Here is a 25,475-nt window from a genome sequence, read left to right on the forward strand (position 1 = left end):
AATCTTAAAATAGCTTGGTCAGCGAGGGCCTCCTGCTCCACCGCCTTCTGCGTCCCAGTGGGTGTCGAACGCTCCCGGACCGAGCGCCAAACCCGGCAGCCCAATCGCCATCGCTTTTATTTGGCCCCCCCAGTCCAACCAAGCGCCGCCCCGATTGGCGGGACCCGAGCGGGCTCCCGTCCAATCACAGGGCCCGCCGGGCGCGGAGGCGCTGAGCCAGCCCCACGCAGAGGCGCCCGCGGGACTCCGCCGGGCCGGGCCGGCGGCGCGTGCGCGCGCGGCCGCTGAGGGACGGGGCCGCCGAGTGGAAGCTCTGCGCCGGCTCTTTGTTCTTGTGCTGAAGGCTCGGCGCCTCTCAGGAAGTGAACGAGGGGGCCTGTGGAGCCCGAAGCCCGGGCCGCGGGCGGGAGGCGGGCCGGGTGGGGTGGCGGGAACCGGCCGGAGGGCGGGACGGCGCGCTCGCGGAGCTTGGCGGGAACCGCCGCCTCGGAGTTCCCGGGCCGGAGGGGCGGGGCGGGGCCGTAAGCCAAGTTTGAACCAGTTCAAAACTCGGGGGTGGTAACGGTTTCAACTGCCGCGCTCTTTTCCCCGCGCACGGAGCCGAGGACTGTGCCGGCCGGCGCGCGGGAGCCGCCGGGACGCGGGCGGGCGGGACGCGCTCGGGAGACCCCGGCTCGTCACAGGAGAGGAGCCGCGACCCTCCCGCGCTCCGGCGGGGCCGACGCGCCGCGACCGGTGCCTGGCTGAGTGCCCGACCCGTTACTTGTCTTGGGCTCCTTCGGCCGGTCTCCGAACACCCCCACCCCCACCCCCGGCCCGCTGGTCGAGCCCGCGGTGCCCATCTCCTTAGAAACCTGGACAGGAGCGACGATACAGTTACTTCCAATTCCTCATTCAAAGCGCCTGTTCAGACCCTTCCAGTGTTTGTAGTTCCAAGCACGTCTGAACGTTAAAAATCGTTTATGCAGAATGAGTGCGGTTCGCTGGCCTCATGCTAACAATCCGGAAAGTGTTAGAATGATTGCAACAGTTTCCAATTACTTAAAAATGATTTCGGGGTAAACCTGTCTCAACCCAGAGGAATTAGGAAATATTCTGTTTAGGATACAATCGCCCTTTTGCTTAATGGGGCAAATGAAGTGAACGTTGTTCCCGATTTTTTTCTTTTAATGGGGATGCAGCTACATGGCAAAAAAAAATAATAAACCACTCACCTGTGGAGAGTTGGATCCCATATTGAGAGTTCAGACTGGAAAAAAATGGTCAACTATGAACTGTTGCGTGGAAAGCCTTTAAAAATCGTGTTTTTGATTACATTTTCAAATAACTAAGATTTTTAATACACTGATTCTTCATTTGATTTAACCCATAAGTCCCACCTTTGCTAAATCATCATATTCCTCATATACTAGGGGCGCCAAAAAAATGTATATACATGACGTGTATTCATCTCTTGTTATCGGTATACATTATTACAATTTTAATAGTTTTCTCCTTTCTTAAAATGTGTATACATTTTTTTTTACACCCTCTATATTCCAAACAAATTCAGTGTTGGAAGTATATGTGCAGGGAAGCCAAAACAGGAAAAACAATCAGGTGCCCAAATAAAAGCACAATTACAAATAAATGATAACGCAAAAGTAGATATGCAGCTGAGATGTGACTATAAAATAATGTAACAATAGTTCCATCTGTCATACACTTAACAGTCACCAATACGTGCACAATCCATGGTAAAAGCTTTCCATCTAGACTAGCAATTGACAGATGCCTTTTTTTTTTTACCGTTGACATACAGTACGTACTACATAGTGATTAGACATTTATGTAACACAAAGGACAATTGCTTTTTTACCAGCAATTTAAACCTCAAAAGTTAACTACTTGAGAAGTTGCTTCTCAAACTGCTGATCTTATCTGTTCTTTATATGAAATAGTGAAACAATGTGGCCATTTTTTAAAGAAAAATCAAAGAAATGGTATTAGCAGACATCAAAGCAACATAAAAACGAATTCCCATAGTGTGAAATATCATGAATTGCTAAGGCATTTAGAATCAAAGAATGATGTTGGATCCAGGTGTTCCAAAAAAAAAAAATCTCAGAAAAAGGAAGTTTTAGCTAGACGCTGAAGAAAGCATAAAATCTAGACTGAGGGGGCAGTCAGGGCACTTGTGATGGTAATGAACCTACACAGAGTGACTGTATGGAATGTAAGTACAGCTGAGAGCTCCAATTGGGAAAGGATGAGAGTAGATTAGAGAGCTAAGTGGGGCTATAGTAAATATAATATTTATAGCATCATTTAAGTTAATATAATACGAAGGCTGAGTTGCAGCAGGAAGTAGAGACGCCAGTGGATCACAAAATTGTCTTAATTCAGTGATGACATTAGCCAGTTCAGCAAGATATTTTAGGTCACAGTGATGGCAGGAAAAAGGGATAATTTGAAAATATTGCAAAAGGACTTCATTACATATGGAGGGCATCCGATACTTGCAACTCTTGGTTTGTGTATTGACAAATACAGAAAAGGTGGGACGGAAGAGTACAGTTGACCCTTGAATCACCTGGGGGTTAGAGGCACCGACGCGCCCCCATGCAGTCAAAATCCAAATATAACTTTTGACTCCCCAAAACCTTAACTACAAGTAGCGTACTATTGGCCAGAAGCTTTAACCAATAACAGTTGATTAACACATATATTTGTATGTGATATGCATTAAAAATTGTATCCCTACAATAATCGAGAGAAAAGAAAATGTTAAGGAAATCAAAAGATTCATCTGCAAGGTTTTGCAAATCGTCGCAGATCTCTGAAAATTTTTCCAACATTTATTGAAAAAACGCGTATAAGTGGACCCACACAGTTGAAAAACCTTGTTATTCAAGGGTCCACTGTATTTCGTTTTCGATACTGAGAAAGCCCATCTGAAGATTTCCAAGCAGGAAAAGCAAGGAAATGTGAGTGTGTGTGCACGTGCACCTGCTCAGATGCTAGTTACTAAAAAGGCCTAGATGAAGCAGAAAGCCAGGCTAAATACAAAGGTGGATGTGAAGGGTGAGAGTTCCAAAGCTTTTTCATTTCTGTGTAAAGATGCTCAGATTACAGTTATAACACTACTGGTAGGTCATTCTGTCCTCTGTTATAGACAGAGATTCACTATTACAGTCATGGGATAAAACCAAAAATGGAGGGTTAAACTCTGAAGTCAGGAGTTTATTCCGTATTGTACACCCAGGGCCCAGCACTGCATGTGCACAATATATCCTCAGGGCTTTCCTGTGGAAACAGGAGAAGGTCAAGTGCAAAGATCAGACTATCAGCATCTCAAACTTCCCTTTCAACCCCACGAATGGGATTTCTCACATATTCATTTATTCCCTCGCATTCAACGCATATTGATGGAGCAGTTACTAAGTGGGAGATACTATTCTGGGAGCTAGGAATACAATGCGAGTAAAACAAAACTCCCTGCCTTGGTCCAGCTGACGTTTCAGCGGAGAGAAACAAATAATAAAATTATGTATCATATGGGAGAGTGATAAATAAAATGGAGGAAAACAGCATGGAAGTAGAGAAGTGTTGAGTGCAAATGATGCAATCTTAAAATAGCTTGGTCAGCGAGGGCCTCCTTGAGAAGGTGACATTTGAAGACAAACTTGAAAGGGACGAAGGGGTGTTCCAGGCAGAGGCAATGGTGGCAAGTGCCTGGGGCCTGATAGGGGAGCCTGCCTGGTATGTTCTAGGAACGGGCTGCAGAAGAGGGCTGGGACATGAGGCCAAAAAGCTGGGGCGGCCCAGGCAGATCTAGGGCTTAAGTGAGAGGATTTCAAACAGAAAGGTGATCTGATCATTTAAACAAGATCGTTCTAGCCGCTGTGTTGAGAGTAGCCTGAAATGGAGCAGGAGCCAAATCAGAGTGTCATCATCCAGGAAAGAAATGACTGCGGCTGGGAACCAAACTGGTTAACAGTGGAGCTGGTGGGAATGAGTCAGATTCTGGATATATTTTGAAGGTAGAGGCAATAGGATTTGCCAACAAATAGGATATAAGATGCAAAAAAACAAGCTTGCGGATGAGCCAAGCAGTCATAATTGATTGGAGGCATAATTGACTGGAATCGGGGCAGGAGGGGCTATGCAGATGGAGGTTTGGAGATCAGAGTCTAGTTTGAGACCTAGTAAGTTTGAGATGCCTGTTTTCAACAAAGTAAAGATGTCAAGTATGCGGTAAGTTCCTGCTGCGAGGAAAACTTTTCCTCTACCAGTTTTGGTCCTAGTTCTCGGGGCCTGCAAACCCATTGACAGCACGAGGAAAGTTTATTACGACTGCAGGAGTGCTGTACCCAGAGTAACTCCCCACACAGCTAGTAGAGGTCAAGGTTTATATACCAGCTAAATAAAAGACAGGGGGTAGAAGAGGCTTCAAAGGGTGGGAGGTTCTGATGAAGCTTATCGAAAGGATTTTTTTTTTTAATGCTGCAGTCCCCAAGGTCAGTCACCTCCTTGACTAGAGACTTGGGAGGGGTTAGGTAACTGACTTAAAGCTCTGCTTTAGTCAGATAAGGGAAGTTCAGACATGTTCTTTCATTCTCTGTGTGGCTCACATGTCTTCACTTAGAAGGAATCTTTGCACCACTTCCGTTATAAAAAAAAAACCCTTCACGATACGTGTCTAGAGTTAGAAAGGCTGTGACCAGGAATATCGGTTTGGGAATCATCCACATATAAGTGGCATTTGAGACCAAAGGAATGCGTATAGCTAGAAGAGAAGTCCAACGTGAAAAGGTGTGGCGATGAGGAGAAACCAATGGAGACAGGGAACAACTGGCAAGAGTGGGAAAGCTGGTATTCTGGAAGCCAAGGGAAGCAAGTGTTTTAAGGAGGAGACAGCGGCCATTGCATAACCTGTGCTGACAGGTCCAGCCGAGGTCTGAGACTCGACCCTTGGATCTAGCAATATGAAGGTCACTGGTGGCCTCAATAAGACACTTTCCGTGGACTGGTTGGAGTGGATTCCTCAGTGGATTACAGAAGGTTGGAGACAGCAATTATAGACAACTCTCTCAAGGAGTTTGCTAAAAAGGACAGAAAATATAGCTGGCAGAGTAAGTGGGATCGAGAGCAAGTTCCTAAGAACTTTAAGAGAAATAGCATCCTATGTTGGTGTTGTGGTGACACATCCAGTGGCTGTGGGAAAATCGATGCTTCAGGAAAGAAAGAATATTGCCGGAGCAACATCCTGGAGTGTGTCAGAAGGGATGGAGTCCACACCTTGAACAGGTGAAAGGGGGTGGGTCCTAGAGCTTGAGTGGAGGATGTGGCCTTTGCTAGGAGTGTGAACAGGAGAGAAGCTATGTGGACATAAATGCAGGTACATGGGTAGATTTGATAGAAGTTTACATCTGATTGCAACAGACACCCATTGGTAATTACCTCACTGAGACTAGATAGCGTCTGAGTATGCAGTGTATTAGGGTGAAAAAAATGTTCAAACCATTAAATTTTGACATTGCCTTTTTGTCAACTCTTGGTCTTAAAAGAATTTCTCAGTCCTAACAGAGATAGAAAACTGATGGTTTGGGTTTTAGGCAGATGTAGTACAGAACAAAGTGAAAAATGTTTAAGTTTTTGGAGGACACACGAAGAGCCATTAGGATATAAAATCTGGGTAAGAAGTTTGAGTTCATAAAACTTACACGGCAGGCTGGAAAACACTCTGGGCCAGGGAATATGTGGCATGTAGAGAAATTTTAATTAAAAAGTTGTAACAATTTTTATGTTACATATGTCGTGTAACATAAATATGTCATAATTTAAATGAGCCCAGTCCTTGCCAGAATAAGGTTAAAATAGTCAGACTCTAGAAAGCCAAAGGGAGATGCGGTAGGCAGCCACCAAAATGCTCCCAATTATTACTGCCCCTTGATATTCACACCCTTGTGTAATTCTCTCCCCCTGAGTGGGGCCTGCACCTGGTGATTTGCTTCTAATTAATAGAATATGGCCACCAGAGTAATGGGATATCACTTCTGAAATAACTCCTACTCCCTACCTACTTATTTCTTTCTCTTTCTCTCTCCCCACCCGCCCCCCTCCGGATAAAACAAGCTGTCACATCAGTTTTCTCTCTTACACTTTTACCGCCCTAAATTCTGGCCATATTGTACTACTCACTTTCCCAAACACAAATTCAGCTAAATGATCAAGATTCTACCATTTTACTTTAATACTTTTAAAAGAGAAATTTGATCAAGTCAAACGAATATATTAAAACAGATTTAAACAGGGTGAATGGGTGGCTCTGTTGGTCAGAGCTGGAGCTCTGAGCAACAGGGTTGCCGGTTCAATTCCCACATGGGCCAGTGAGTTGCGTCCCCTGCAACCAGATTGAAAACGGCAACTGGACTTGGAGCTGAGCTGCACCCTCCACAACTAGATTGAAAGACAATGACTTGACTTGGAGTTGATGGGTCCTGGAAAAACAGTTTCCCTTTCCCAATAAAATCTTTTAAAAAAATTATAGAAATATAAAAAATTTTTTAAAAATAAAAAAACATTTAGGGCTGGCCAAGTGGCGTGTTGGTTAAGAGCTGGCTTGGGGCACCAGCTCTGAGCAGCAGGGCCCCAGTTCGGATCCCACATGAGGGCCAGTGACACTGCCCTCTACAGCTAAGATGGTGAACAACAGCTCAACCTGGAGCTGGGCTGCCGTGAGTCGCTGGCAACGGTGTAGGCTGCAGTCCCCTGCTGCAGTGGGCTGCCTTAAGCTACCGTGAGTGGCCGGCAGCCAGTGTGAGCTGCCAAGAGCCGCCGTGAGCAGCTGTCCAGACGCCGGCGACCAATCTGCCTCACCAGGGAAGAGCGTAATGATAAGACCAACATGGGCCAGTGAAGCAACATCCTGCACAACTAGACTGAAGAACAAAAGGACAGTAACTTGTCTGCTCCCCTTCCCCGATTCCCCAATAAAATCTTTAAAAAAAAACCATTTAAACAATTAGACAATCTAGAAATAACTGGGAGTTTTAAAGGAATTCAAGTACGGAACTGAGGAATGCTTGGCCAAATTATGGTTACAAATGATGCCTGGGCAGAATGTCATTTTACAAATATGACAATTGTCTTATACAGGACTACTGAGGATTTGAGGAAGCTGAGGACTGATGAATCTTACTTACCGTAATTAAGGGCTATAACAATAGAGAGGATCAATAAAGACCAAAAATCACTGTATGAAAGAGAACATAGTTTTAGCAAGGGATAAGAGTTGGAAAGGAAAAAATAAAACTGACTACATGATTATATACCTAGATACTCCAAACTAATCTTCAATCAAAGTATTAGAATTACTGAGTACAGTTAACAAGGTCACTAGATATAAGACTAGTTTATAAAAATCAATTTCTATATGCTGGCAATAAACAAAGAGGAAATTAAACTTTTAAAGCGAAACCATTTACCTTTTGAAAGACATCAAATACCTAAGTAAGAAAACTGATGAAATATGTACAAGGCCTATATGCTGAATAGTATAAAACAATCATGAGGAAAACTAAAAAATATCTAAGTAAACAGAGGGAATATTTTCATCATTTAGAAGATGCACAGTGCCAATCAACATCCCAGCAGGGTTCATGGGTGCATGCATGTGTGTAAACTGCCAGGTTGATTCTAAAATATATGCGAAAAATAAATAAATAAATAAATAAATAAAATAAAATATATGTGAAATACAAAAGGCCAAAGGAGCCAAGACAATCTTGAAGAAGAGGAAAGAGCTGGTAGACTGTGCTGCCAAATAGCTCGTTAGAGCTGTAGTGATTAACACAGTGATCTTTGCACAAAGATGGACAAATCGACCAACGGGGAACAACACGGAGACTAGAAACAGAGCCATACCTATATGGCTACCTGACTTCCAACAGAGGTGACCTGGCAGTGCAGTGGAGAGAGGACCGCCTTCTCAATAATTGGTGCTGCATGTACTCATGGAGGAAGAAAATCTGGGCCTCTAACCTCACACCAGATGAATTACTGATCTAAAGCGAAAGAAAACATCGTTATGATCTTGGAGTAGTCAAAAAGTGCTAAAACAGGACACAAGTGCTCACCATAAAGAACAAAAAAATTAAACTGAACAATTTCTATTCATCAAAAGACACCATTAAGATACTGAAAAGGCACACCAAAGGCTAGAAGAAATCTACAGTACACATATCTGACCGAAGACTTGTCATGAGATTATACAAAGAACTCCTGCAGCACAACTTGAAAAAGAAGCTAAAATATTAGAAAATGGGAAAAAAAACCACCTTAAACTGGCACTCCAAAAGAGTAAATATACAAATGTCCAATAAACATATAAAAAGGTACTTAATTTCACTAGTTATCAGAGAGCTGCAAATAAAACCATAATGTTATACCATTATATCCTTAGCAGAATGACTAAAACAAAACAACACCAAAAAATAATACAAAAGATACCAGTTGTTGGCAAGGATGTGGAGCAACCAAAACTTTTATACACTATTAAGAGGAGTATAAATTGGTACAACCACTTGGGAAAAAGAAGATAGTGTCTACTAAACTTGAATGAATACTGAATATGCCATAGCCTAGCAATTCTACTCATAGGTATAGATCTAGCAGGTATGTATGTGTATTTACCAAAAGACATGTACGAGAATTCTCGTAAGCACACTGTACCTTCCTAATAGCCACAAACTGAAAAAAAAAAAAAAACAACCCCTAAATGCCCATCAACAGTAGAATGAATACATTGTGGAAAATTTAAATATGGAATATCCTACAATAATGCAAATGAACAGTCTACAACGACATACAACAATATGAGTGAATCTATATGAGTGAAAGAAGTCAGAGAAAAAGAATACGTATCGTGGTTTTGTTTATTTAAAGTTCCTTGACAAGCAAAACGTATCTATGATGTTAGAAGGCAGATGCGTCGGTTATCCTAGGTGACGGTAGTGACGGGAGACAGCAGGAGGCCCACTGTTGGGGTGCTAATCATGTTCTATTCCTCCATCTGGGTGCTGGGTAAACAGGTGCATTCACTGTGTCAAAACTTATTCAAGCCGTTTCTAGGTTATACTTCAATAGTAAGTTTGGGAGAGAGAAAAAAAAAAACCAGGGAGAAGAGAGCGAACCCACAAAGAAGACTGAAGCAGGGTGAACAATGAAAGAAGAAAGCCAGAATGTAATGTCTGGCAAGCCACTCGAAAATAGTTTATTAAGAAGGAAGAGGTATATCCAGAATATATAAAGAATGCTGACAACTCAACAGTGAAAAGACAAATATTGCATTAAAAATGGGTGAAAGAGGCAGGTTCTCTTACATCGGCCGCCTAAGAGGCACCCTGGAAGAAGCAACAAGCTCTTCCTGTCTCAGCCATCCATCCGGCAGCCCCAAAGCAGCGACTATGCACGAGTGTGTCTCCATCCACGCTGGCCAGCCTGGTGTCCAGACGGGCAATGCCTGCAGGGAGATCTACACGGAACACAACTTCCAGTCCGATGGCCACATGCCAAGTGACAAGGCCATTGGGGGAGGAGACAACTCTTTCAACATCGTCTTCAGTGAAACAGGTGCTAGCAAACATGTGCCCAGGGACGTGTTTGTGGACCTGGAACCCACGGTCATTGATGAAGTTCACCCTGGCACCTACCGCCAGCTCTTCTGCCCGAAGCAGCTCATCACAGGCAAGGAAGATGCTGCCAATAACTACACCTGGGGCGCTACACCATTGGCAAGGAGATCACTGGCCTTGTCTTGGACAAATTTGGACAAATTTGGCCTACCAGTGCACAGGTCTTCAGGGCTTCCTGGCTTTCATCAGTTTTGCTGGGGGGACGGGTTCTGGGTTCACCTCCCTGCTGACGGAACATCTCTCTGTCGATTATGGCAAGAAGTCCAAGCTGGAGTTCTCCATTTACGCAGCCCCCAAGTGTCCACAGCTGTGGTTGAGCCCTACAACTCCATCCTCACCACCAACACCACCCCGGAGCACACTGATTGTGCCTTCATGATCCACAACGACGCCATCTAAGACATTTTTTGTAAACATCTCAATATTGAGCGCCCAACCTGAATACAAACCTGAATAGGGTGATAGCTCAAATTGTGTCCTCCATCACTGCTTCCCTCAGATATGATGGAGCCCTCAGTGTGGACCTGACAGAATTCCAGACCAACCTGGTGCCCTGTCCCCCATCCACTTCCCTCTGGCCACGTATGCCCCTGTCATCTCTGCTGAGAAAGCCTACCATGAGTAGCTTTCGGTAGCAGAGATCACCAGTGCGTGCTTTCAGCCAGCCAACCAGATGGGGAAATGGGACCCTCACCATGGTAAATATATGGCTTTCTGCCTGTTGTACCATGGTGACGTGGTTCCCGAAGATGTCAATGCCACCACTGCCACCATCAAAACCAAGCGTACTGTCCAGTGTGTAGACTGTGCCCCACTGGCTTCAAAGTTGGTATTAATTCCCAGCCTCCCACTTGGTGCCTGGTGGAGACCTGGCCGAAGCACAGAGAGCTGTGTGCACGCTGAGCGGCACCACGCTGTTGCTGAGGCCTGGGCGTGTCTGGACCACAAGTTTGACCTGATGGCTGCCAGGCAGCCTTTGTTCACTGGCACGTGGCGGAAGGTATGGAGGAAGGAGAGCTTTCTAAAGCCCGTGAGGACCTTGAGAAGGAGGACAAGGCTGGTATGGATTCTGCTGAAGAAGACAGTGAGGAAGCAGGGGGGACATTGATGTTAATATGTCACAAAGGTGCTGCTTGTACAGGGAAGCTTATTCTGTATTAAGCATTGAAAAGCTGTGGTCTGTTCAGTTCATTTATATGTAGCAGTGTATACTCTCATATACAATTACTGACCTATGCTTTAAAACACGAAGCTTTGTTATAGACCCAACCTGTTCATTTCTCTGATGGGTTCTAATAAAGTACTCCCTATCTGGAAAAAAAAAATGGGTGAAAGATGTGAATAGACATTTTTCCAAAGCAGATAAGTAAATGGCTAATAAGCACATGAAAAGATGCTTAACACCGTTATCATCAAGGAAATGCAAATCAAAACCACAATGAAATACTCCTTCCCATCCACTAGGATGGCTATAATCAAAGAGAGAGAGTGTTAGCAAGGATACCGAGAAATTGGAACCCTCATGCATTGCAGGTGAAGTGCCAAGTGGCACAGCCACTTTGGAAAACGGTCTGACCGCTCTGCAAAATGTTAAACAAAAAGAGTCACCATATGAACCAGCAATTGCACTTCTAGGAATACACCCAAGAGAAATAAAAATACATAGCCATGCAAAAACTTGTACATGAACATTCAGAGCAGTGTGAGGGTTCAGAAAGATCTGCCTCTGTGGTACACGCAGATTGTTTTGAGCTAAAGGCAACTTAAGCCGCAGGATCAAGAGAAACTTCTGCCCCTCCCCTAACTACCTAGAAGAATTTGAATTGAGGGCCTTGGCCGAAGTGAGAGATTATCATAGATAACCTCTTTGACCAAATTACTGAACATCTGCTCTTATCACCCTGCACTGACCCTTTGATGCCCCAAGGCACCTTACCTCATCCCTAGCTAGGAAAAGTCTTACATACCCATACTCCCTTTCTGTCTTTGAACCTCTCATGGATGTGGGGGCTCTGATTCTGTCATATATGCGGGGTTCCCACACATACGTATGGAATTAAATGTGATTATTTTCTCTTGTTAATCTGTCTCGTGTATTTGATGATTAAAGCATCCAGAAGAACCTTGAGGGGAAAGTTTTTTACAACCCCCCCAGAAGCAATATTCATAATCACCAAAGAGTGAAAACAACACATTACGTCCATCAACTGATGAATGAATAAACAAAATGTGATATATCCATACGGTAAAATATTATTCAACAATAAATAGGAATGAAATACTGATACATGCTACAACATGGATGAACCTCAAACACATTATGGTCAGGGAAAGAAGCTAGACACAAAAGGCCACATATTGTATGGTGCCATTTATAAGAAATGTCAGAGTGAACACATCTACAGAGACAGAAGGTAGATTAGCCATTGCCTGGGGCCAGGCGGCAGGGAGAGACGAGGAAGGAGGCATGACTGTTAAAACTTCAAGGTCTTTTTTTAAAGATTTTTATTGGGGAATTGGGGGAGGGGAACAGTGTTAGGGAATTGAGGAAGGGGACCAGCCAAGTTGTTGTTATTCAATCTTAGTTGTGGAGGGCACCAGTCGCCATCTGGCTGCCCAGCAGCAGCTCGTGGCCTCTAAACTCAAGGTGCTGTGTTCAATCTTCATTGTGGGTGGGTGTAGCCACCATCCCATGCGGAATTCGAACCAGCAGCCTTGTTGTTAGGAGCCCATGCTCTATCCACTGAGCCATCCAGGTGGCAGCTCACCTCAAGGTGCCGAGTTCAGTCTTAGTTGCAGGTGGGCATAGCCTACCATTGAACAGGCAATCTTGTTGTTATACCAGCTGAGCCATCCTGCCACCTGTTGGCAGCTCAGCGACAGCTCAGCTGGGGCGCAGCGTCACTGGCCCATGTAGGAATCGAACCGACGGCCCTGTTGCTCAGAGCTCGCGCTTTTAAGCCAACTCTTAACCAACTGAGCCACTCGGCCGGCCCCTCAAGGTCATTTTGGGGATGATGAAAATGCTTTCATATTAGGTTATGGTGATGATTGTACAACTCTGTAAACATACTAAAAGCCACTGAATTATACAGTTTAAAAAGGTGAACTTTATGGTATAAAAATTATATCTCAAAGTTATTTTTTTTAAAAAAAGAAAGAAGGGGTGATCACTCAGGGAAACAAAGAATTAGTTTAGACATTCCTCCCACCAAAAGATCCTACTTCCAGAGAAATGATACTTACTCTTAAGGAAAGGTCAGACAACTTATTTAGGGGTAAAATAAATCCTCTTTATATGAAAAAAGAAGACCCCTGAGCCATCAATCAAAGCCTAAGGAAAGGCATTTGGGAAGTCAGTTGCCTGAAAATAAGGTCTTAAGGCCCAAAAGGACAACAAAACATTATTGTCCTGGTATCAAACTTAAAACAAAAAAACTCTGAGGTGTTCACAAAAGGAAATACTACAAGTATTTTTTATCATTGCACCCAAAAGGACTGAGAAATGGGGATTGGGAAGGGAAAAAGAAAAGAGTCTGCTAAATACAGACAGACAACAAATTGGTACTTGTTAGGCTGAAAACGCAAAGGTTGAGAAGTGAAGCAAGGGTTCAAGTTCTCTGAAAACACATATGATCTGGATAAAGTAAGTCCAGGTTGTCCCACCGACCCCCAAGATGTTTCAATTAAAAAGCACTGCTTGCATTCTCTATAATGTAGATTGAAAACAATTAAAAACTACTTCATTTCGTAAGTAAACTTAAAAAACTCATTACCTGAAAACAACAACTAATTAGACAAGCATAAAAGCGTTTAAAATGTTTGCATAAATGCTTAAAAGCCTGAGCCATACATGACCGTTCATTTATTTATTCAAATGACATTTACCTAAGGCTTGCTTTGGTCCAGGCCCTGCTTGTACCAGATCAGGAGTATAGATGGAGGAGGGAGGGAAGGGACACAGAGAAAGCAAGGAAAAGAGAAAAGGGAGGATATCCTGGAAGGCATGGCCAAGTCCCTTAGCCTCTGGAGTCATTATTGTCTAGGATCTCAAAGGCAGTGTGTGTCACCAGGACCCTGAAATCAGGACCAGGCTCAATGAAGTTCCTGACAGAGGGACTCCCTGAGTTACTGGATGGTGTAGGTGAGCTTTGAGATAAGAACTCTCTGGATAATAGAGGCTGCCAAAAACAAGATCCTGAACCTGATTTCCCCCACTCTTGTATGTCCTCAGTGGGTATGAACGGCGAGGTTCTCTATGCCACCTTGTGTCCTCCTGCACCAGGGGACCAGCGGGCAGAGTGCTGCGTCACTCACTCAGTGCTGGCATTGTGGCCTCTGCTGGCACAGGACACCAGGCCGGCCAGACAAGCAAGGCAGTTCCTCTATTCTTTTCAAACTGTTGACATGCCGCTTTGCAATTAGAGTTCTAGTGACTGTCAACGAAAGACATTTCCTACCATCAAACGAAGAGCAGTTCTGATTCAATATTTTTAATATGAGAAACGTTTCCAACTGCAGAAATTCATTCCTAACTTGAGGAGAAAATATTTTCCCACTGATGAAATGTATCAAACTGGTGTATAATCTTTTGGGAAGAGAAACAGCAGCAGTGATAAAACTTCATTTGGGAACCATATGTTTAAGAAAAAAAAAGCAGCCACTTAAAACTAAGGTTGATATATCAACTGTATAGCTGATTGCTTTTGCATTGTCATGCATGTCTCACCTGTGAAATTTTTTGGGGAAAAAAAACAAACCACTGAACTTAGAACATTGCACTGGAATTGCACTGACCTTGTAACTTATTTTTTGAGTATAATGCTTTCATACAAAATTATGCTAGGATAATCTTAAAAGACAGCAATTGCTCAATAGTTTACATCTCATAGATGCAAAAGGAAATAGTATGTAACAGTCAGTGTACACTGGCAGAGACTTCTCAGTAAAAAGACATTCATTTTGCCCATAATTTTATTGTTTTTCATATCTTATATTATTTTATAGGCCCAATGTCCTTTTAAAGAAGCCTGGGTTCTAGCAGAAAATGAGGCGATTATTAAATTTTTTCTAAGGTGTTAAGTCACTTCGACTTTCAGAGTGTAATAATGACGTGTGTTTTAATAACATTTCAAAGGATCCACTCTGATGTTTATTCCAGGTAACTGTTTGTACCAACTGCCCAAACTAGCATTGCTCTGAAGTATAAACAAACCGGTTCTATTCTATCCAACGGACTTATGACATCTTTCTCCCTTCCTCTCTTGTTTTCTTCTTTTTCTTCTTCTTCTTTTCTTTTTTTTTTTTTTGGCATTTTTTTCTACAACATTCTTATTTTTAATGAACTGTCCCTTTTTTTTCCAAATTATAAAAGAAATTAAAATTGCCCATAGCCTATCTTCCAAAGGGAACCATTTTGGTGTATTTGCTTTCAGCCTTGAAAGCAACATTTTTATTTCATTTTAAAACATTTTTCTCATTATAAAAGGAAGACATGCTCATTCAGGAAATCGATCAAATGTTCTTGTTAAACTTGTTGTATATTTCAAGATATGTTAGTGAAATGCAAGGCTCTGAGGAAAAAAGGCTCATCTGTGTCGGGAGTATTAAGTGACAAAATATTTTAGGAAGGCAGTTTGGCAGCATTTGTTATTACTGAATATGTGTGTACTGCGTGACCTAGAAATGCCGTTTCTAGGAATTTTTCTTACAAAAATTCTTGTTCATCCACTTAAAATTAAGGATGGTCACTGAAACATTTACTGAAATAGAAATAATTAGCAACTAGCTTAATATCCATTATTAGGAATACAATTAAATGAATTATGGTACAGCTATATAATAAATATATATGTATAGATTATAAATACTATGCAGTTATTAAAATGAGATCAAGTGAATAAAATTAAAATTTTGAATTAAAAATACGAAGTAAATCTACCTATACTGATATTTTTAAATCTCCCAAGATGTAGTATAAAATGAGAAAAGTAAATCATTAAACAGTATGGATAGTATGATTTCATTTATGTAAATACAAGAGAGCTATATGCACATATATAAAAGAACAATGCATAGAAAGGGACTGGAAGAATGTGCACAGAACTGTGTCACCTCTGGGGGAGAGCACAGGGGACGAGAGTGAGGAAGGGGTGTCCCACTCAGTCCGTGTCATTATGGCTGCCAGACTCTTCGTAATAAGAGCACATTCACGTATGACTTATATCATTTTAAAAAACAAAAGCGTACACCCCACTTCATTAGTTGTTAGAGACCATAATATTTTAAAATACCACGTCTTAGATTATAAAGTATATTATTGTAAAACGTTCAGATAATGCAAAAAAAAAAGCATAAGAAAATAAAAATCACCAGAGGTAGCTTCTTTCACTTTTTTCTATTCATATATATGTGTGTGTATATCTATATGTACATTATTTTAAAACAAAATTGTGACCATATTGTGTATATTTTATAGACAGATTGACTTTGTTTAATATTTTATCATGAGCATGTTATGTGATTAGAATTTCAAAACATGATTTTTAAAATTTTGAAATAATTCAAGCACACAGAAAGCACAGAAACTCATATAATGAACACCCATGGACCCACCGCCCAGCTGAAGAAATAAACATTACCCGTATAACAAACCCCATTTTCCCACTTCCCCCTCCAGAAGTAACACATCAATTTGAATTTGGCATTTGTCATTCCTATGCAGATTTTAGACCTTTTACATATAATTTATGTATGTGTGGAACAATAATATATAGTATTGCTTTCCTGAAAACATGGTTTTCAATGCCTGATTCATATTCTAAATTACAGATATGCTATAATCATTCAACTAGCCCTCTGTTGTTGGGCATTTTAGAACAAATAGCAGTTTTACATTTCCTTTTTAATGTGAATTAGTTAAAATAAGTTGCTACAAAAAGGTGTAGTTTTGGCGGAATTACTCTATTGTATTCTCAAACTCCTGAGCCAATCCCATGCCTTCTTCACTTGGCTCTGTTTCCAGAGAATTTATTTGCAAATCCGCTATGAAAAGAATATTGCACGCATGAAGAGCAAAAGCAGACTGAGTTATAGCTGAGCTCTTCCCAGCCCTGCTTTTGGGCTTTTGCTTCTCTGCCTTGTGCTCCACCAGTGTTGCAAACTACATGCTGAAAGCAAACAGCACAGGTTGTCCCCTTAACACTGGTTGTCAAACTAGGATAGCTGGTTTCTCATTCCAAATCCGACTCTTCCTCCTCTATAACGTGACAATTCTATACTGACTGCTCTAATCTAACAATAATCTCCTTTTCTCCCTGGGCTTAAGGTTCTCTGAATAAGTCAGACATCTGTCACCTGACTTGACCTTTCATCAAAATGATAGTCACTTCATGGAAGTGACTAAGTATATCAATTACCAGGAAGTATGACAAAAGAACAATACTCATTTTTAAAAAATAAATATGCCAGAGTTTACACATTCTCAAGTAGAAGTACACTTCGAGAAAGAATAACTTATTCTAGTCAATGCTCAAAATCTCTTTGAAAACCTTTTGAAACTGCCTTCGGAAACTGAATCTCCTAAATGGCGACAAATCTTTTCCTTAGAACAATAGATTCTATTTACAAAAGCACCTAACAGAAGTTGGAGCCAGAGCTGGGACCATGGAGCCCAGTGCCAGTGTTGGGGCCATAGAGAGCTGGGCACACCTGGTGCTGAGGTGACTGACACCAGTACAGGCACCAGTACGGGCTGTTCATGACCAGTGTCCATTCTGATTGGTCAATGCTTGTGCTATCTCAGTTATAAAAATAATTTGAATTTCACCCCTCCCACTTCCATTAGCCATCCCCAAAGTACCCCCCAAATGATATCCCTCTTGTCAAAGAGGCAAAAAGCACACGCTAGTTGAAGGAATAACTGTTGACTTGTGGTTCACATGAAAGCACTCTTGGGCTTAAGGGGTGTGCTTTACTATTTCCAGTTCATACCCAAAGTATTTGTCTTAAGAATACCCTTTTTAAAGGAATTCATTTGTATAGCTTCAAACAAATAAAAAGGACAATGGCTCAAACGACTGTTGAAAGCATTTAAAAGCCCAGAGATTTCATTTTGTTCAGCGCGATGAGCAAAGGATGAGATTAAAAGCTGAACGGTTAAATTCCGATCCAGAAAGAGGTTCCTTGAAGGCTTGAATTCTAGTAAGTTTCTTCAAATAGCGCTCCGTGGGTCCACATAACACAAAAAATTTCAGAAAAGGGTGCAGAACACAATGGAGAACCAAGGAGGAAAAATAAGACAGGTTTTCAAGTGGCAGTGGGGACATGAAGAGCCACCTGCACGCTCCAGCTGTGCACAGGGGAGCAGGGGTCCCCGGGGGTTGGGACCTGCCAGGTAGGACTGGCTAGAACTGGCGGAAGGTCACTCACTGGAAGCAAGATCTCAGGCTGTGGGCGTGGCTGGCCCCAGCCGCGCTGGTTTGAGAGGCCAAGGCCAATGAAAATGACAGCCCCGAAAATGAGAGATCTACGCGTATTGGAAACATTCATGTTTGTTTTGTAAAAGGCATCCTTCTGCTAACAACCCAAATTCTCAGGATGTAGTGCTCAAAAGCCATTTTCCATATTACAGCACAGAAAAATGTAGTAACACAGACGCATGTTTTGTCTTATTTTATTTATTTAAGGATTTTATTGGGGAATTGGGGGAGGGGAACAGCGCTGGGGAATCGGGCGAAAGGGAACAGACAAGTTGCTGTCGTTTTTTTGTTCTTCAGTCTAGCTGTGGAGGATGTTGCTTCACTGGCCCATGTTGGCACCATCATTGCGCTCTTCCTGGGTGAGGCAGATCAGTCATCGGCTTCTGGATGGCCACTCACGGCGGCTCTTGGCAGCTCACAACGGCTGCCAGCCACACACGGTAGCTTATGGCAACCCACTGCAGCAAGGGCTGCAGCCTACCCATCGCTGGCGACCCACGGCAGCCCAGCTCCAGGTTGAGCTGTTGTTCAGCATCTTAGCTGTAGAGGGCAGCGTCACTGGCCCTCATATGGGATCTGAACCTGGGCTCTGCTGCTCAGAGCTGGCATCCCAAGACAGCTCTTAACCAATGCGCCACTCGGCTGGCCCAATTTGTCTTATTTTACAGCATGTATATTTCATGGTATTAATTTGGTGGCAGCGGCTTCATGTGTCACATGGACCAGAGTATTAGACGACAGTGTCTTCAGTGTGTGTGTGTGTGTGTGTGTGTGTGTGTGTGTGTGTGTGTGTGTTTGCATGCGCGCAGGGAACAGCCAGTCCCATTAAGCATGTGAGTGCTAAGCGAGACTGATTAACTAGGTTCAAATCCTGGGTGTAGCTGTGCCTCCCCAGAACTCAGTTTCCTCATCTGTGGAATAGGAATAATCAACAACTCCTACTTCACAGGGTTGCTGTGAAGATTAAAACGAAAGAATGCATGTGAAGAACATGGCTATTATGGTAGTTATTGTTAAAAAAAAAAAAGCATTGGTCATTAGCACACTATGAATCTTGTAAATACAATCTCTGTACAATTCCAGCATACAGAAAGACAGCGACAATATCAATGACACAATAAATTGTCTTGATTCCACAGACATGCTAGGCTAGCTCTAGAAAGGTACACAAATACGATAGACATGGATGGTGATCTTTTCAAAAGCGTTGTTGACTTGACTCTTCTAAACATGGCCTCATACATGCTTAGTATAAGGAATTTTACCTTTCACAGAAGGAGTACCAGCCATCTCTTTCCTAAGATAGTTTCTTTAATTCTTAGTTCTGTCGGGTTCTGGGAACTGTGTCAGAACAAGGCCAGAGGCTGGTCCTTTGTCACTGTCTTCTCTGACACAGCATCATTGTTTTCAGTCCTTGTCCCCTCCCTTTTCCTGTGAACTTTGCCATGTGGCTTTGTGGTCCCTTCCAGCTAGCAGTGAAGGCTATTTCTTACAGTGTGGATATCGGGCTTGGCCCTGTGACCCAGTTTGGCCATGTAAATGGATGTGATACAAGCAAAGGCTTCACATGAGCATTTGGACTTGCCCTCTTGCATCTCACACTTCTGCCATCACCATGAGAAAAACATGTCCCAGCCAGCCTGCTGGTCTGAGAAATGTGACGCAGGCCTAGATCCTACCTTCAACTTGAAGCCAACCCCACAGCACAGGTTAGGCCAACCACCTGCAGACACATGTGCAATGACATCACTGCTGTTTAAGCTGCCGAGTTTCGGAAGGGTTTGTTACGCAGCAAAAGCTAACTGATAAGCTTCCGACCCTTTCACCTTGGGTGCACTATAGATAAAGCTTTTTAAAAAAAATCCACAGGGGCAGCGGTTAGCTCAGTTGGTTAGAGCGCAGTGCTCACAACACCAAGGTTGCTGGTTCAATCGCCACATGGGCTGCTGAGCTGCACCCTCCACAACTAGATTGAAACAACTACTCAACTTGGAGCTGATGGGTCCTGGAAAAACACACTGTTCCCCAATTTTAAAAAAATAAAATTAAAAAAATAAAAATAATCCACAAACATGTACATAGATATATGTGAAGTAATGTATGAATTTATATAAATACCATAGAAATACATGTGACTAAATTTAGTGGAGAATATGCTAACAGTTCAGTGGCTTCCTCCTTCCTCAAATTTTCCAAGTGACTTACATATCAAAATGGCTTTATTAGAGTATAAAAAAAATAAAACAAACAAAAAATTCAAACCTTAGTTAGTGGGTTTGTTTTTTTACATTAGTATGTAGGCCATATGATAAAATACCACCAAAATTCATCAAGATAGAAATGTTTGAAACAGAAAAGGATGGAAACTTAAAATTAACTTCCACGTCAGTTGAAAGGTGAGATGTAGTCTCTTTGCCTCTATCATTTCTTCTGTTCATGGATTTAAGTATTATTCACCAAAACAAGGTAAAATCTATCCTTTATATCAGGGAGAATACTATTTATGTTCAGAGGATCACTCTTTTCATTCCTGATTTTCCCCATGCAGGCATATTTAGAAGGCTAGCATAATAATAGGGTTTGTGTCATCCAGTGAAAACATTATCAAGCTACTAGTGATGCATTTTCAACCGACAGAATCAACTGACTGTATTTTAAGCTGAAAAAGTTTATTCACTGTCTCTATTGAAGTACATTTGGCTGCAAGTAGCAGAGACCCTCCACTAACAACTGTGGCTGAAGCTGGAAGAACGTTTATTGTTTACTTAACAAGAAACTCAGATACAGCCCCTATGAGAATTGGTATGCCAGCTTACCAATGTCATTGAGGACTGAGATTCTTTCTGTCTCCATTTTGCATATTGGCCAATCATGCCCAGGCCTGTCACCTTCAGGTGGCAACATGGCTGCTGCAGCTCCAACCATCACATGTAAGTTCAAGGCAGAAAGCAAGGGGAAAGGGCTCAGTCAGCCACTACTTCCTCATGTATAAGGAAAGCAAAAGCTCTCCAGAAGCATTCCCATGGACTTCCTCTGACATATCGCTGGCAAGGAACGCATGCCCACGACCCTTAAAGGGAAGTTAGTACAAGGGAGGCTGGGAAGTTGCCAATCTAATGAAAGACAATGAGAATCTCATGCCTGGTTTTGAAATATCGTAAGTCTGGGAGGGAAGCTAGGGAGCTGGGTGACAAAGGGAAAGGGATTGAGACATACAAGTTGGCAATATCGTGAGTCACCACCCCCTCAGTTTGGGCCCACTGTCACCCTGAGCAAAAGCAGGGCTCTGTTAGCAGAGAGAAGGGAAGAAATGAGTCTGGACAAATGCCTCAGCACACTGCTCTAGCTGCATGTACATACCTGTCTTCTCAACCTGATGGAGGTGGGAAAGCAGAAGACATGGAATTGTGCTTTTACTTTTACAAGCTGAACTCCTTTGAGCACCTGAGTAAGCCACAAATACTGCCTTATGCTCAAAATTTCCAAACAGGGTATTTCAGGGAGTGCCCAAAGCCCCTGAAACCCATCCATGGGGACTAAGTTCAGAAATCCACCCAAAGTCAACTCAATCTTTCAACATAGCCGCCCACAGTCTACAGCTTCCGGGTTCCGCCCTGCTGTTTCAGGTACCATTGTGTTGTGGGTCTGATGGTAGCTATTCTGAATATAGCAGCATCTCTCCTCTCTGTAACTAAAGCTTGTCATCGAAGAGCCTTGACAATGTCTAAAATCGTACAACAAGAGAAATTAAATTTTCACAATTTTCATGGTTCACTATGTTGAAAACAAAAAGACCAAAAGTTAAAAACTGAGTTTCTACATCAAAGCATTATCATTATCAAGCATCTAATTGCAAAATACTGCACATGGGGACCTGCCTGGGTCCAGCTCCCACTACTAAGAATCTGAGACAATCTGGTGCTAATCTCATTTGAGTTGTGCAGAGGGGAATGGATAATGGTACTTGGTTATTATATAATATATGATGGCTTTTGCAAGTGCAAACTGTTTTGAAAATGCCAAGCTCTGGAATCAATTCTCCATTCCCGACTCCATATTTCAACAAGTAAAATCAGAGATTGCCAATGATGTCCCAACCCCCATCCGATACTCTATGCAAGCAGAATGTGTTTTTTTAAAATTGAGACATTGTCATATAACATTGTGTTCGTTCTCCGTGTACAACACGATAATTTGATATATGTACATTTTGCCTGTGTGTGCTTTGACTGTAAAATAAGGACATTGATTTCCATGCATGGCTTGTGGAACCACTGTCCTTAGTCTGTAGTCACACGTGGTAACGTGAGACAAATTTCTGGTAATAACAGAATGATGATTCCAAATTCATCGGAGGCAGGGGAAAAAAAAAAGGATATAAAAAGAATAGAACAGAAAACTGTAGGGGAGGTGTAAATAAAATGTTTCTCTTTTTCCTGACTAGGCTAGAAGAATTTGCTTTTCAATCCTCTTTCCTTCTTTGTCAGTCCAAATAAGCGGTAATCATGTGCAACTTTATGCTGTTTTAAAAATCTAAACTCTGGTTGAACTTACGACATTTCCTCTCTAACAACATTCTCCCCGCTCCTTCCCTTGGTGTCCGCAGGAGTCTGTACTCTTCGCTAGTTTTGATTTTTGTGAAGACATGAATCATTCTGGAAGCAGCTATGAAATATCACCCGTAGGCCTGTGGCACAGGGCAGATGGAGGAATTAACTCAAAGGAGAAGAGACCACTCCAAGCCTGGTTTTCGTGTGGACAGTGGTCTCCGTGAGGACCACTGAGCTCAGACATCACCACTCCCCCTGGTCCGCAGCTCGCCTGGGTTCCATCCAGGGAGGGTCTGGGCTCTGGTTTCATCAGTGGCCTCCAGGTCCTATTTCCTCCCGTGGGAGCCCAGGGATCTGAAGCAGATGCCTGTTGGAGGCAGCCTGCAATTGCAACCTTCCTTAGGCCCCTTATCCTTTCCTCCTAGCTCAGCCACAGAGCCACCCCAGGGGTCCCAAGTGGCCCCTGAGCACTGGTGGGGTTGACATAACCCCAACCTTTACAGGGCATCATCAGGGTGGGAAAAGGTCTGGTTCCAGCAAAAACGGGATCAAATTTCCTCCCTGAACGTAACCCAAAGTACCAGCGAACTTCACATCTACTTTTCTTTCCTGTTTCTTTGTTTTGTTTTGTTCCATCTATGCTTTCTTTCCCCCCCCCTCACCCTTTTCTACACAAATTTATAGCAGAAACCTGCCATTCTAGTAATTTAAAAGCTATTTTACTCTGGTATTAAAGATGTCCTGTATAACAGAGCTTGTAGTTCATTTCATGAAAATTTATTTCCATACATATGAACTAACAATTTCAAAGACTCTGATGCATATAAAATTAATAAACCTGAACACTGCTTGGTAGCAAGACCGTGGTAAAGCCACAAATTGAAATCACTGTTGCAGCCCAAATATATTCACGTCTGAAAACTAGGTGTTTCCTAACCAAATAAATGTTGGGCCTAGGGTGAGTCATGGTGTGGGGGTGGGGTGCATGGTAAGGGCAAGTTCAGGCATCCAGGGGATAGCTGGGTTCAGACAATAGCCGAAGGTCTAAAGTGGGGTCGCTGGAACTCTCCTGGTGACAGACCCGAGTGGGCAAGAATCAGAGTAACTCGGGATGACTGGGGTTCTTACATGGTGGGGGAGAAGTGGGGGACCAGCAACTATCAGGTGCCTGAAGCCTGCCAAGCATCTCTACTCACTTTACATACACCAATTCATTTCGTCTTCATGGTTTGTATATGAGGGAGGGAGGTTTGACAGACGGGGAAACTGAGTTCTACAGGAACGCCTTAGTCAGCAGTCTTTGGCCCATAAGCCGCCAGGTGGCTTAGATCCTATATATCTTATTCTGTACTTTTCTATCCTTTGCACGTGCCTCATCTATAGAAGGCACTTACTGAATACTTACTGAATAAACAGCCCTCCCCTCTCTTCCCAGTGAGGCTTAACAGACCTTGACTAATGAAGAGTGCTCTGTTTCCTTCGAGGCAGGGGATCAGCCATAAGCCTCCAGTTCCCTGATACAAATCAGGACCAAATGGTCCGGTCCCATCTGTGCCTCAACCCGGGCACTCATTTCTGTAAGAGGCTCCTGGGTTAGGTTCCCACGTCCACAGCCCAAGCCCTACAGTTGGTATCTCCAGCTTTCTTGATCAGGTTTCTCCAAGCAAGACACCACATGACCCCTAGTATCTCGCTGCCATCGGACTCACTGGCCTCCCCCTCCACATATCTGAACAATAATATTGTGTCCTGTGTCCCCAAGAGCATGTGATAAGAGCGTTCAGAACAAGTACAGATCGCCCAAGGGATTGTAGTCGTATTAATTTTGACCTTACATCTACGTGAGTCAAATTAATTCCTTCCGGGCTGAGATGTATGTGCATTTCACAATCACTGAAATGGCAAGCAGAGAAACTTTTCATTTTCTGCTCTGATTTACTCAGTTGCACCTCTTTGCATCGAGAAAAGGCAAAAAGATTGTTTCTCAAAACATAAGAGGCCCCAATTCCCAAGTACAAAAAAAAAAAAAGTCACAGGGATGTAACGTACAGCATGGGGAACATAGTCAATAATATTGTGATAGCGTCAGATGGTTGCCGGACTTATGGTGATCACTTCTTTAGTTCTATAAGTGGTGAACAACTATGGTATATGCCTAAAACTAATATAATATTGTATGTTAGCTATATGTTTTCATAAAAGTCTCTTAAAAAACATTTCAGAAGTTGAGGTGGTCATACAGGATCAGGTTGCATGATTATCAATTTCTTGGTAACACTAGTGAGTGTTTATCGCTTCCTACCCACCTCCAGCACAGCACCACTGCCATCATCCCTTCTTAGTCCTTGAAGTGTAAATAGTGCATATGAGTGTATTAAACTAATTTTTTGGTTTTAATTTTGAAAAATATTTTAGAAAATTTTTGGAAAAATATTACAAAGAATTCCTACATATCCATCACTGAGATTCCCCAATGTTACTATTTTACAACGCCTAAATAAAAATCTTTAAAAAAAAAAATGAGGGGCCTCAAGTCTCTCCCTTCCCATCTCACAACCCCCTTTGGAGGTCCCTGATGCACCAAAGGTCCTTCAGGGGCTCCATCATGAGTATTATAAAAGCCACTGGCGGGACGGCTGAGTGGTACGTTGGTTAAGAGCTGGCTTAGGATGCCAGAGGGCCCCAGTTCAGATCCCACATATGAGGGCCAGTGATACCGCCCTCCACAGCTAAGATGCTGAACAACAGCTCAACCTGGAGCTGGGCTG

General features: G+C 42.7%; 1 protein-coding gene and 1 pseudogene across 6 annotated transcripts in view; one reads left to right on the forward strand and one right to left on the reverse strand.

The window, feature by feature from the left end:
- The window catches only part of EZH2 (enhancer of zeste 2 polycomb repressive complex 2 subunit), a 112,078-nt gene that overhangs the window by 55,577 nt on the left and 31,026 nt on the right, over positions 1-25,475 (reverse strand). The gene's annotated exons all lie outside the window — the stretch shown is intronic.
- LOC109395445 (tubulin alpha-1C chain-like) lies at positions 9,450-10,838 on the forward strand (annotated as a pseudogene).

Source organism: Hipposideros armiger, unplaced genomic scaffold (genome assembly GCF_001890085.2).
Source record: "Hipposideros armiger isolate ML-2016 unplaced genomic scaffold, ASM189008v1 scaffold_470, whole genome shotgun sequence".
Classification (NCBI taxonomy): Eukaryota; Metazoa; Chordata; class Mammalia; order Chiroptera; family Hipposideridae; genus Hipposideros; species Hipposideros armiger.